The sequence below is a fragment of the Mastomys coucha genome, unplaced genomic scaffold, assembly GCF_008632895.1.
Source record: "Mastomys coucha isolate ucsf_1 unplaced genomic scaffold, UCSF_Mcou_1 pScaffold22, whole genome shotgun sequence".
In the NCBI taxonomy this organism is placed as follows: domain Eukaryota; kingdom Metazoa; phylum Chordata; class Mammalia; order Rodentia; family Muridae; genus Mastomys; species Mastomys coucha.
Genome location: NW_022196905.1, coordinates 213,296,268 through 213,307,928, shown reverse-complemented (window position 1 = coordinate 213,307,928; position 11,661 = coordinate 213,296,268). Strand labels below are relative to the sequence as shown.

Sequence of the window (11,661 nt, the reverse complement as noted above, 5' to 3'; positions counted from 1 at the left end):
CTAGGACTTTGAGTACAATATTGAATAGGTAGGGAAAAAATGGGCAGCCGTGTCTAGTCCCTGATTTTAGTGGGATTACTTCAAGTTTCTCTCCATTTAGTTTGATGTTGGCTTCTGGGTTGCTGTATATTGTTTTTACTCTATTTAGGTATGGGCCTAGAATCTTTCCAAGACTTTTATCATGAAGGAGTGTTGGATTTTGTCAAATGCTTTCTCAGCATCTAATGAAATGATCATATGGTTTTTTTCTTTGAGTCTGTTTATGTAGTGGATTATGCCTTGATGGATTTCTGTATATTGAACCATCCCTGCATCCCTGGTCTGAAGCCTACTTGATCATGATGGACGATCATTTTGATGTGTTCTTTGATTCGGTTTGTGAGAATTTTATTGAGTATTTTTGCATCGATATTCATAAGAGAAATTGGTCTGAAGTTCTCTTCATTTGTTGGGTTTTTGTGTGGTTTAGGTATCAGAGTAATTGTGGCTTCATAGAATGAATTGGGTAGAGTAACTTCTGTTTATATTTTGTGGAATAGTTTGAGGAGTATTGGTATTAGGTCTTCTTTGAAGGTCTGATAAAACTCTGCACTAAACCCATCTTGTCCTGGGCTTTTTTTGGTTGGGAGCCATTTAATGACTGCTTCTATTTCTTTAGTGGTTATGGGACTGTTTAGATCATTTATCTGATGCTGATTTAACTTTGGTACCTGGTATCTGTCTAGAAAATTGTCTGTTTCATCCAGATTTTCCAGTTTTGTTGAGTATAGGCTTTTGTATTAGGATCTGATAATTTTTTGGATTTCCTCAGTTTCTGTTGTTATGTCTTACTTTTCATTTTTGATTTTGTTAATTAGGATACTGTCTCTGTGGCTTCTGGTTAGTCTGGTTAAGGGTTTATTTGATTGATTTTCTCAGATAACCAGCTCCTGGTTTGGTTGATTCTTTGTATAGTTCTTTTTGTTTCCACTTGGCTGATTTCAGCCCTAAGTTTGCCTTTCACCATTCGGTTATCTCTGGTGTTAGATGTTCTTCCTGTCTCTGTCTGGAGCTTATTCCTCCTGTGAGTCTGTAAGTCTGTGTCAGCACTCCTAGTAAAGCAGCTCTCTCCTGGTAGAAGTTGTATACAGAGGGCTCTGGGTGCAGATGGGGACCTGAAGGATCCTGTCCCAACTGCTCCACTGTTTTTGCGCCCTGTGTGTTCCTCGAAGTCCTGCTCCAGACAGTTGTTGGAGAGAATGTGGCTAGTTCACCTCTAAGCCTAGGAAAGAAAGCACTCCTGGGAGAATAGCTCTCTCCTGGCAGGACCTGTGCACAGGGGCCTGTGGAATAGCCTCAGCTCAGGGGTGCAGATTGTGGACCGGAAGGATCAGGAGTCAATATCTTATTATCAACCATTGTTCACTTTTCCTTGGCACCTGGTAAGTCTGAATTTCTTATCACACACCTGTAGTCTGTTGTAGTGAACACCTATGAACTGTCCCTTGGTTGTGCTTATCTGTCATTGTTCTGTGTTGTCTCATTACTGGCTTTTCAAAATTACATATTGTGGGTGGCACCCTTTTGGTGTGATGTGTTTTGTAGCATCTCCTAGTGTGTTGCTTTTTAACTTTGTGGTGGCTTTGTTATATGGACAGTTTTCATCTTAATGGTACAGATTTTCCCATCACCCCAGCTGAAAGCAGTGAATCCTGGGTTTTCTTTTTTGCACTAGGCCTTTCTTTTTTCTACTAGGTAATGGAGAAGGATGCAGGTTTTGTGGCTTGCTTTCATCTCACTTCTTTTTACTAGGAAGTCACAGGGAGCTCAATACCCAGAAAAACTTCAGCTTGTAAGGCCTTCTATGTGTGACTGAGGATGGAGTCTCTGTCTGTGAGGCCCTACCATGCCATACCACATGAAAGCCAGCAATCCCAATAGCCCCAGACAAGGCAAGGCTACCATACTGACTACCCAACCTAGACTTAGTTTATCTTTAGAAGTAAGGTTTTCCTTTTCTTATACTGTTGTGAGACACTATTCCTGGGGAGACAAGAAGAAATGTCTTATTCAGATAGGGAACTGAGAACCAACCAAAGTATAGATAGCCCCAAATTCCAACCTGATGGAACTATGAGTTTTATTGGTGTTACTTACCGGATAGTGAGTGGATGTTTACTTGGAAATGACCCACGTAGAGCTGCATCACCAAAGCCCACCCTCACGTGAGTGAAGCTCATGAAAGTTGGACATCTGGAGAGCAGTAGACAGCCACAGCCAGCTAGATAGGTTGTAGACTTTTTCTTTCAGGCCGCTTGGGTGGTCTGAGCCCCTTCTAGCCTGAGAGCTCAGCTGTTCTTTGTTTCTTCTAGGCAGTTTGGCTAGTGTCTTCTTTCCAGGCTTCTATGCTGGTCTTTGTTCCTTCCAGGAAGTTAGGGTGGCCTGGGAGCTTCTTTGAAGTTTGACTTGTCTGAGATTGACTCTCAGCAGCCTTAATTATTTATGTACTCTTGGAGAAGGAGGAGCCTAGTGAATCTGGTCAGGTTCAGGGACTTCCTGGAGCCATTTTGAGTTCTTTATTTCTTGCCTACCACCTGAGGGTGGTGAGGTTCCCACTCCTCACTGGGGCAAATGTTTTACATTGGAGAGAATGTTGTAATATGGAGGAACATACCATATAAAAGATATACTCACTCTAGTAAAGGAGTAGGAGGGAAAGAAACAGCAGTTCTGTCCTGTGGCTTCATTGACTAGCACAAGCTTTGTAGGGGCAACATATGAAGAACATCCCTGTGGTGTCCAGCACTCAGAGCAGGGATCTATACTGGCTAGCCAGTGAAGAGTTGTCTAGGGGACCTGTAAGCATGTTGTCTCCACAGATGATGCTGAGAGGGGGAGAAATGGGCCTTTCAATTTGGTGGAGGATTTCTTTCTTCCCACAGATGGGTTTTAACTCAGGAGTTAGGGTGTTGAGGTTCAGAGTCACACAGAACCCACTGAGTCAATTCTGTAACTCCAGATTTGAGTCTTGAAAATTAAAAGAATGAAATTCATGGACCTTAGAGTGTGAATTTTAGAAGTTTTATTTTAGAGAGCTTTAGGTAGAAGGCAGCTCTCATGAACAGCAATGACCAGCCTCAGGGAGTTATCTTGGGGCTTTTTATAGAACTTACAGCAGAGATCGGGATGAGACATGGGGGCGTGTAAGCTCAGTTAACCATTTGTAGGGTTTTGGGGCACCTCCTTTCTGTTTCAGGCATGTTTTCATAGCTTCCAGGCAGGGAGGTTTATTTAGGAGATGAGATGACCTGGAATACTGTGCTAATGACAGGACCAAGGACATTTCAAGTACAACTGGTTTGGGGTCCTTGTCTTAAAACTTCCTGTCCAGTTCCTATCTCTTGTTCCCCTCAGTGGGAAGCACTCCTGATAGCCAGCAGACACAGGTAGCACTTAGAACCATGGCAAGTGGAAGTACTATTGCCTGATTCTGCTATGTGTTAGCCTAGCCTACAACTTAGTAACTTAAACCATGGTTTATGATTCTCTCTCTGGCACAGGTGTGGGACTCCCTGGGTGTTAAGCTTTCCTGGTTTTGTTGGTCCCACTCACAGGTGTGTGACCAGTTGTTGGGCTTCTTGGTGTCTCTGTCTGGAGGCCAGTTGGCTGTTGGGAGGGCCACTGGAGGGGAGGAGACACTGTCCTCATCCTCCAGTAATGTACAAACTTCTTATACTAGATCAGATTTTTAGAAGCAGGAAAAGCAATGGAGACCTATGCTCAGGACTCATGCAATACCATTTCTGCTATACACTAATGACCAAAGAACCCTACCCAAGTGGCCAGTCTCAAGGAAGACCACTTGTACTAAGACATATGCAATTGAACATGACAGTGAGATACCTACCTTTCTATCCAAATATTGACCCTGCACAAATGGCAAAGGATATAAAACAATCTAACCTTCACTATTATAAAAAGATCACTCACTTCCTTTTACTGGTACAGTCTCTTATGTGGACATTCTCCCATTATTTCCTTGTAGTTCAGTAAATTTCTGACTTTTTGTGCCCAGGGTCAAATCTTTTTATTGCCACATCATTGGACATCTGTACTCCATTCTGTTTGATCATTTAGTGTCCAGTATGAAAAGATTAAAGTAGTTTCTCTAGGGGACAAAAGATGAGATCGTATTCCGTGACTCAGGGTACACTCCCAGTCTCATTGGCTTTTCCATAACCACTGTTTCTGGCTCCATTCTGTGAATAGATCCAAAGATACCACACTGTAGACTGTAAAGAATACTCAGTTGGTTTCCATTCTTTCTTCTTTTTCCATTTCTCAGGCCTCTCCCTCAGTGGATAAGGTGGGCATGGATGGCATACCCATATATCCCTCTTTCTTGTGTTCTTGTTTCATTCTCCAGGGCAGGGGATGGAATAAGCAGTACAATTCTGTCTTCCTTTCCTCAACACCAGGGCTAGCTCTCCTTCTCCTCCCCTGAATTTTCATTATACTAGCAAAATACCCCAGCTCAAATTAAGGGGAACTAGAGGAAAATAGATGGGGGCCAGAGTTGGCTGAGCCCTGCGTGCTGGCACTGGAACTCAAAGTGGATTCTGTCTATCTCATCCTCCCTAACACTTTTACAAGCACCATGGATCCCACCAAAGGCCTCTAATCAAAATAGAAGGTATTAGCCCCACTTGGAGCATGTGAGCTGTGCCCCAGCTACTATTTGGCAGGACAGGTGTGGCTTCTGAGACTTTCCAAATAACACTTTTGTAACACAGGATAGCTAAGACTTTCAATGCATGTGCCACTGTTTTGGGCAACATGGCTTCTGAAAGACTTAATCAACATGAAGAGGGCCACAGTCCTGTGTCTGGTCTCGGGCCATGCTGCCTATGCTTGAGATAGTAGGAAAGTGTTCCCTTGAGGACACCTTTTTCATCATATGCTCCTGCCTATAAGGAGACAGCTTCATTGGAGGCCACTCCCCCCGACCCCCACCCCCAACCCCTTGTTTCTTCTATGGGCTTCCATCCTATGAGCTCATCAACAGCATCTGCAGAGGCTACCTAAGGTGGTGGAAAGGAATGCCCTTTCCCTCTGCCCTTTTCTTGGGTTGAAAATGTCAGGCTAGAATACATAAGACTGTAGGCATAAATTTTTCTCAACCTACTTTAATAAGGGTTCAAGCTCCCCTCTAGCCCATGGCTCACTAGAGGTAATGGGAAAGAAAGGTTATTGGGATACACGGGAAGTGGATCTGTTTAGACATAGTTCTTTGGGTCAATTCTAATCTTTGTTATTCTCAGGACCGTCCACTAGCAAACACCAAACACGAATCAGTAGCTGCAGTCCAGTCCGCTCAGCAGATACCACACAGGAATTAATAATTGCAGTTAAATCCAGAAGAAACTGGAGGTTCACCAACTGACCTGAGTTTTCAGAAGCAACAGGAACCTCATGAGAAGTTCTTTGGTGAGTTTTTCTCTATGAAGTCAGTACAAGCAAAGCTCAGCAACTCTATGTAAGGTGAACCAATTCATGTGCGTCATCAGTGAAGGATAGTGAAGCAGAGCAAAGTGAATCAGTGCTTGACCTTACACACTGTGATGTCATATGTACATTCCTTCTAAACATCATGTGTTGTTTCACCTGTTTGCCATAGAAAAAATATCCTTTTACCTGTGTCTGCTTCAGGAAACCATTCTTTCATGTGTCTGCTTTAGCAAAACATTTTTTCACCTGTGTGCCCCAGCAAAACATCATTTGATATAACTGGCTTTCCAAAGAAACCAGAAGTTTCTCTTTTCTGTTTAAGAATTATCCTTTTCTTTATCATTAACAGTCTACACACAGTAAAAATAATTATAAGATCCACAAAACTAGAACTTTATATAACATTTTAAACAGTTCATGTAGAAGATCGTCAAACAATAGTCTAACAAAACAATCTTAAATTTTTATTGGTATACAATTATTAAACAAAAGCCTTAAATTTCTATTAATAGCCAATAATTAACAAAACCTTTAAGTTTCTATTAATATACAATAATTCAAACAAAATGACTTTAAATTTTATCAATCCCTGATAAAACAACCTTTTATTCTGTGTCTTAGTCAGGGTTTCTATTCCTGCACAAACATCATGACCAAGAAACAGTTGGAGAGGAAAGGGTTTATTCAGCTTACACTTCCATGTTGCTCTTCATCACCAAAGGAAGTCAGGACTGGAACTCAAGCAGGTCAGGAAGCAGGAGCTGATGCAGAGGCCATGGACAGATGTTCCTTACTGGCTTGCTTCCCCTGGCTTACTCAGTTTGCTCTCTTATAGAACCCAAGATTTCCAGCCCAGAGATGGCACCACCCACAAAGGGCCCTCCCCCTTTGATCACTTTTTGAGAAAATGCCTTACAGCTGGATCTCATGGAGGCCTTTCCTCAACTGAAATTCCAATCTCTGTGATAACTCCAGCCTGTATCAAGTTGACACACAAAACCAGCCAGTACATGCTGTATGACAACAACCATAAAACAGATAATGACCAAACCCATCCACCTCAACTTAAGGGACTGGGAAGACAGTCAGCTTCCTGCTGACCTGAGGAAAAGAATTCCTATTTGAGGCTCAAGGAAAAATATGGTTAGTCTGAAAAAGCTAGCTATAACATTTGTTGCTCAGTCTCTGTGTGATTGATCATTAGGGCTAGCTCTTTTTTTTTTAATGCAAAAGCAAAAGGAATTTTATTGGTCCAGCATGCTGGGGTTGCCCTGAACATAAAGGAGAGAGAACGACCATGCACAGCCCATTCAATGTGTTTTTATACAGTTTTCAGAGAAGCAGCCATTAGGCACAATGCGATTGGCGGATCAGTGTGACTTTTAAACTGATTGGTCTTTAGGGAATGAGGTGACAAGGACTTCCCTTGTCTGTAGGTGGCCAGTGGAATGTGTCTACATGTTCTGAGCCTCCCCCACCTGCAGGTGACTGATGGTTGGGCCCCTCCCACCCCCTGTGTTCTGAGCAATGTAATTGGCCTTTCCCTTCCAGAGGGGAGGGGTGCCCAAGTGCTCCATGACATTTCTCTTCCAGGAGATGAGGGGTCTGGTGGAATTTTTCAAAGGTCCTGAATTGACTTATTCATTCCTCCCTTTTTCTTGTGCATGCTTCAATCCCGAAACTATTGATGGTATTCTGATAACTCATACTTCTGGTCTTCTGTATCTAGTTCTCTATATTTCTTCTTTAAAATCATTAGCTGTAGTGTTCCCATGCATTCCTTAACAAAAGCGACCAAGTGGTTCAAAATGTAAGGGCCAAAAGTCAACAACAGCGGGAAAACAATTAAGGGTTTAGAAGGTAGATATGTGAGTGGTTAACCAAGGGGTGGAGTTAGACCAAGACTCAAACCAAGGGCTAGCTCTTCTAAGATGATTTGCATGCATATTTTGAAGACATTATTAACTGACACAGTTTGTGAATCACCTGGGCTATTTGCTTTATGAAGATACCCATGTCTCAGCTGATAAGAGGTTTCCCCTGGTCAGATCTAAGTTTTGTTGGTAACCATATATTTTCAATCCTTGTAATAAGCATAACCATGCCCCCATCTTAAAGCTATTGCAGGTTTCCATTCTAATGTCAACGTCGGGAGCTGGGGTGACAGAAGGGGGCAGTGTCTCCTGTTTGCAGCAGGAGGGATGGAATCAGTATATTCTAACACAAGTGGTTGGGGGCAGACCCATAGCTACCACAAGTAGCGATTGCCCAGAGGACAGAACAAGACAGTGGTTAACAATATACTGGAGTCAGCTCACTGTGGAGCTTGCCTTTTCCTCTTCCCTGTTTTCTGACTGAGGATCTTTTGTGAGGTGCAAGTTGGGAGCTATCCACTCATCCCCCTTAACTATTGCTCTCTCTGGTGTTTGCTTGTAAGGACTCTTACTTCCTGCTCACTTCCTTCCTGGTCTCACCTTTGCAAGGTAAAGGCCTCTGGGTTTAGGGGATGGCCTTTGGTCCTTTGTGGAAAAATGAGAGTTATGTATCCCACTGGACCGCCTTTGGGTTGCAATTGCACTTCAGTAGAATATATAATGGCTCTTGTGCTTTTTCTTCCTCCAACTTGTCTTACCCTGAGTTGTCATCTCAATAACTGGTTTAAACCCAGTTTTTACAACTTGAAGCATGTATACCACCACCTCTATCACCACCACCTTCATCACCACCACCTCCACTACCACCACCTCTACCCCATTCATCACCACCACCTCCACTACCACCACCTCTACCATCATCTCCACTATCACCTCTATCTCCTCCACCTCCTCCACTACCACCATCTAACAACAATAAGCTTCTTTCTAGCTTACCTTCTTTTACAACAATCCAAGCCCCATACACACTTCTGGTCTGGGGATGCTGGCCCCTTCATAATCTGTTCAGCTGTAATCCCATTCTATCCCTTCATCTGCTCTGTGGCAGCCCTCATAAGTGTTCTGGGTCCAGCCTTTCCTTCATGGACCCAACAGTGAGTTTCCTGTCTGGAATGTTCTATTTTCTCTTCCTCTCTTTGGCTCTCCTGGAGAAAGTAATTTTTAACTAGCTTCCTATTTCAGGAAACAGACATCTTTTGTATCAAACACAGGGTTAACATACAAAGATGTTTTTAAATCGACTTTGTATTTTCTCTCCCTGTTTTGTTAGCCAGTATTAGTAAAATAAAAAGCTTTAAAATCTTGACCACATTTTTTTGGAATGTTGCATTTTGTAACTTTCAGACTCATATGAGACCAATAAAATAAAATAAAATATAGGGAGCTTTCTAGAAATGAAGGTGACAATAAAGGCTACCTCAGATGGATAACAATGTGTAAGTAGTAATCTTTGTGACATTGTGTCATAATGTAATCTAGATTCAATCCTTTTAATAAGCAGAAAATTTTGTTTGTTACATTGTTCTGTGGACATTAAAGGGAGAAATTAGTTTTTAAAAGGCTATTAAAATTCCTGGGTCCAATATCAGTACATTGATACAAAACTCAAAGCTGGTCTTCTGTTTAAAACAATGAGGATCTCTTTCTATATTGATCTGCTCTTGATAAGATTCACAAAAACTGGCTTAAGAAACAAAGATTCTGTGTTTTACTAAGATAATTGTGTTTTGGCTCTTTGTCAAATTTTGCACTATTCAAAAAGATGAGTCTCAAGAAAATCATGATTTATTTAAGAATCTGTTTTTTTTCTTGTCTAAGCTATGTGTAATTATTTTTTTCTTTTTCTTTTTTTTTTTTTAATATGGAATGCTTCATGAATTTGTGTGTCATCCTTGCTCAGGGGCCATGCTAATCTTCTCTGTATCATTCCAATTTTAGTATATGTGCTGCCGAAGCGAGCATGCTTTGTGTAATTATTATACAAAACTTAAAACTACAATCCATTATTTCTCCTTCAGGACTGATAAAACTGTCCTTCTGGGTGTTCTGCAATGAAAGCTTAGAGGTCTAAGCTAGTGAAGACAGAGAGACAATGACAGGAAGGATAGCTGTCATTCACTGCAGGCCAGCCAGCACTCAGTCAGGAAACAGCAGATTCCTCTCAAAGAGGCCAACAATTGCAGCTCCTCCCCTGCCCCGCCCCGCCCCACCCCGCCCCGCCCCGCCCTGCCCTGCCCTGTCCCTTGATTACGTTATTTATGCACATGGGTATCTTGTCTACATGTATGTCTGTGTACACTGTGTGTGTTTTAGTGCCTTATGAGGCCAGACGAATGCATAAGATACTTTAGAACTGGAGCTACAGATGATTGTGAACCACCATGTGGGTTCTGGGAAGTGAATTCGGGTCCTCTGAAAGTAACACTAACTACTGAGCCATCTCTCTATCCTCTTCATCTGTCCTTTTGATTGATGAGGCCACAGAAATAAAAAAAGTTTTGATCCTAACTACTACACATCATACAAAGAGGAGAGACATTAAAGAAATGCATCCTCTATGCTTCAAGGGAACAACATTGTCAGGGAGAGACCCTGACCTATCCCAGTGGATGAGGTAACTTGCAAAAATTAAGATAAAGGAAATTAAGCCCTCTCTCATCTCTGAAGGGAGAGACATAAAGATAAGACAGGATAACTTAAGGACAAAGTAAGGAGAGGCTCCTCCTAGTGTTGAGCTTCAATTGAATTAAGTGAAAAGGTTAACTTGGTCACCTATATTGTTTTAAATATCCAACAGGAAAGTATAACCCAGAAGAAAATAATTAGTAATACTATAAAACAAAATTCTTTCTGCCTCTGACAGGAATCTGATCCTGACCTGGTTCTGCAGGAAGACCCAGCACTCTTAAAGACTTAAAATGCCAGTCATTCAGGTGATAGTCAATTTAAGAGGGACCTTTCCCAGGTCTTATTAAATACTCAGCATTTGCCAAACTCTAGGAAATTACTGTCTTGGTTCACCTGTCCAAATAAAACCCTGTTTTCTAAAAAGGTGCTCAAGCTGAGTTACGAAAGAGCTGAATTAGAGCCATTAATTAATTGAGGTCTTGATATCCATGTATGTAGCTCCTGATTAAAAAAATATTCAAACAAGAAATCCCTTCATATAATATTATGTCCATATATGCTAGCACCCCACAGGCAAACATTTTGTTGACTGCCATTAAAATTTATCCAAATACTCAATTCTGTCAGAACGAATTTGTTTGACTCTTAGTAAATATAAACCTGGCTCAGTTCTAATACCTTTCCTATTAGTACTAGAAAAATCCTTATCATAGCTGAGTCTATCCTAGTCACCCTCAGGCTTGGCCTATACCTGCATCTTACTTCACTCTTAAAACATATTAAACCTCTCTGAGATGCCTGAGACTCCAGAGAATTCCTGAGGTATCAAACTGGTACACACTACTTGATCATACCTAAGCCAGTCTCTTATCTTGACATTTTTCTGTCTCTCAGGAACTTCTAGGAAATGCAAGCCCTCTGCCCAGCACCTCAGAGCAGATTCTTACCATCCTGCTGTTGTCTGAAGCCTAGAGATTTTTTTTTCTCCTGGGCCTGCTGCTCCTTCTTCTTCCTTCTCAGCATGGGTTTCCCCAGTCATTTAGATGGGCGTGGCTATAGTCAGCTCTTCCTTCTCTGCTACTGAAGTTTCTTATTTTGCTCTGCACATATTTTTAGTTTCTGCCTCCTTCAAAACCTAAAGGAGTTATTTCTTCCACTATCGAACAGACCTACTGTCTGGGACAATCCTTAGCCAGCAAATGAATTCCAGACGGTGTTCTGTTAGAGATGTTGGCCACTGCTATAAACAGTGATGCTTGTCTCTTACCACCAAGGACCTCTCTGTTCTCAAATGGGGTTAGCGTCTGGCATTGCACACCTGTGATGGCTGCTCCCTCCCTCTCCAAAATACACTTCAAACCTTTTGTGCCTTACATCGTACAACCCTTTGGTGCATCAGCACTGTCAACTAGGACCTCTGATGACCCTTCTCGGATCTGAGGCAGCTCTAGATATTTTCACCTCGACAATGATTTGAAGTGTTGAATTGATATGTGCATATGCATGCATTTGAGTATGCATTGGTGCATGCATTCCTCTGTGTGTGTGTGTGTGTGTGTGTGTGTGTGCATGGAGAGAGAGAGAGAGAGAGAGAGAGAGAGAGAGAGAGAGA

The 11,661-nt window shown here is 42.0% G+C and overlaps 1 non-coding gene across 1 annotated transcript; it reads right to left on the bottom strand.

Annotated features, from left to right (window-relative positions):
- Window positions 1-9,276: 9,276 nt before the first annotated feature.
- LOC116071600 lies at window positions 9,277-9,383 on the bottom strand. The gene has a single exon (XR_004111011.1). It is a non-coding gene; the product is annotated as a U6 spliceosomal RNA (small nuclear RNA).
- Between the last annotated feature and the right edge of the window lie 2,278 nt (window positions 9,384-11,661).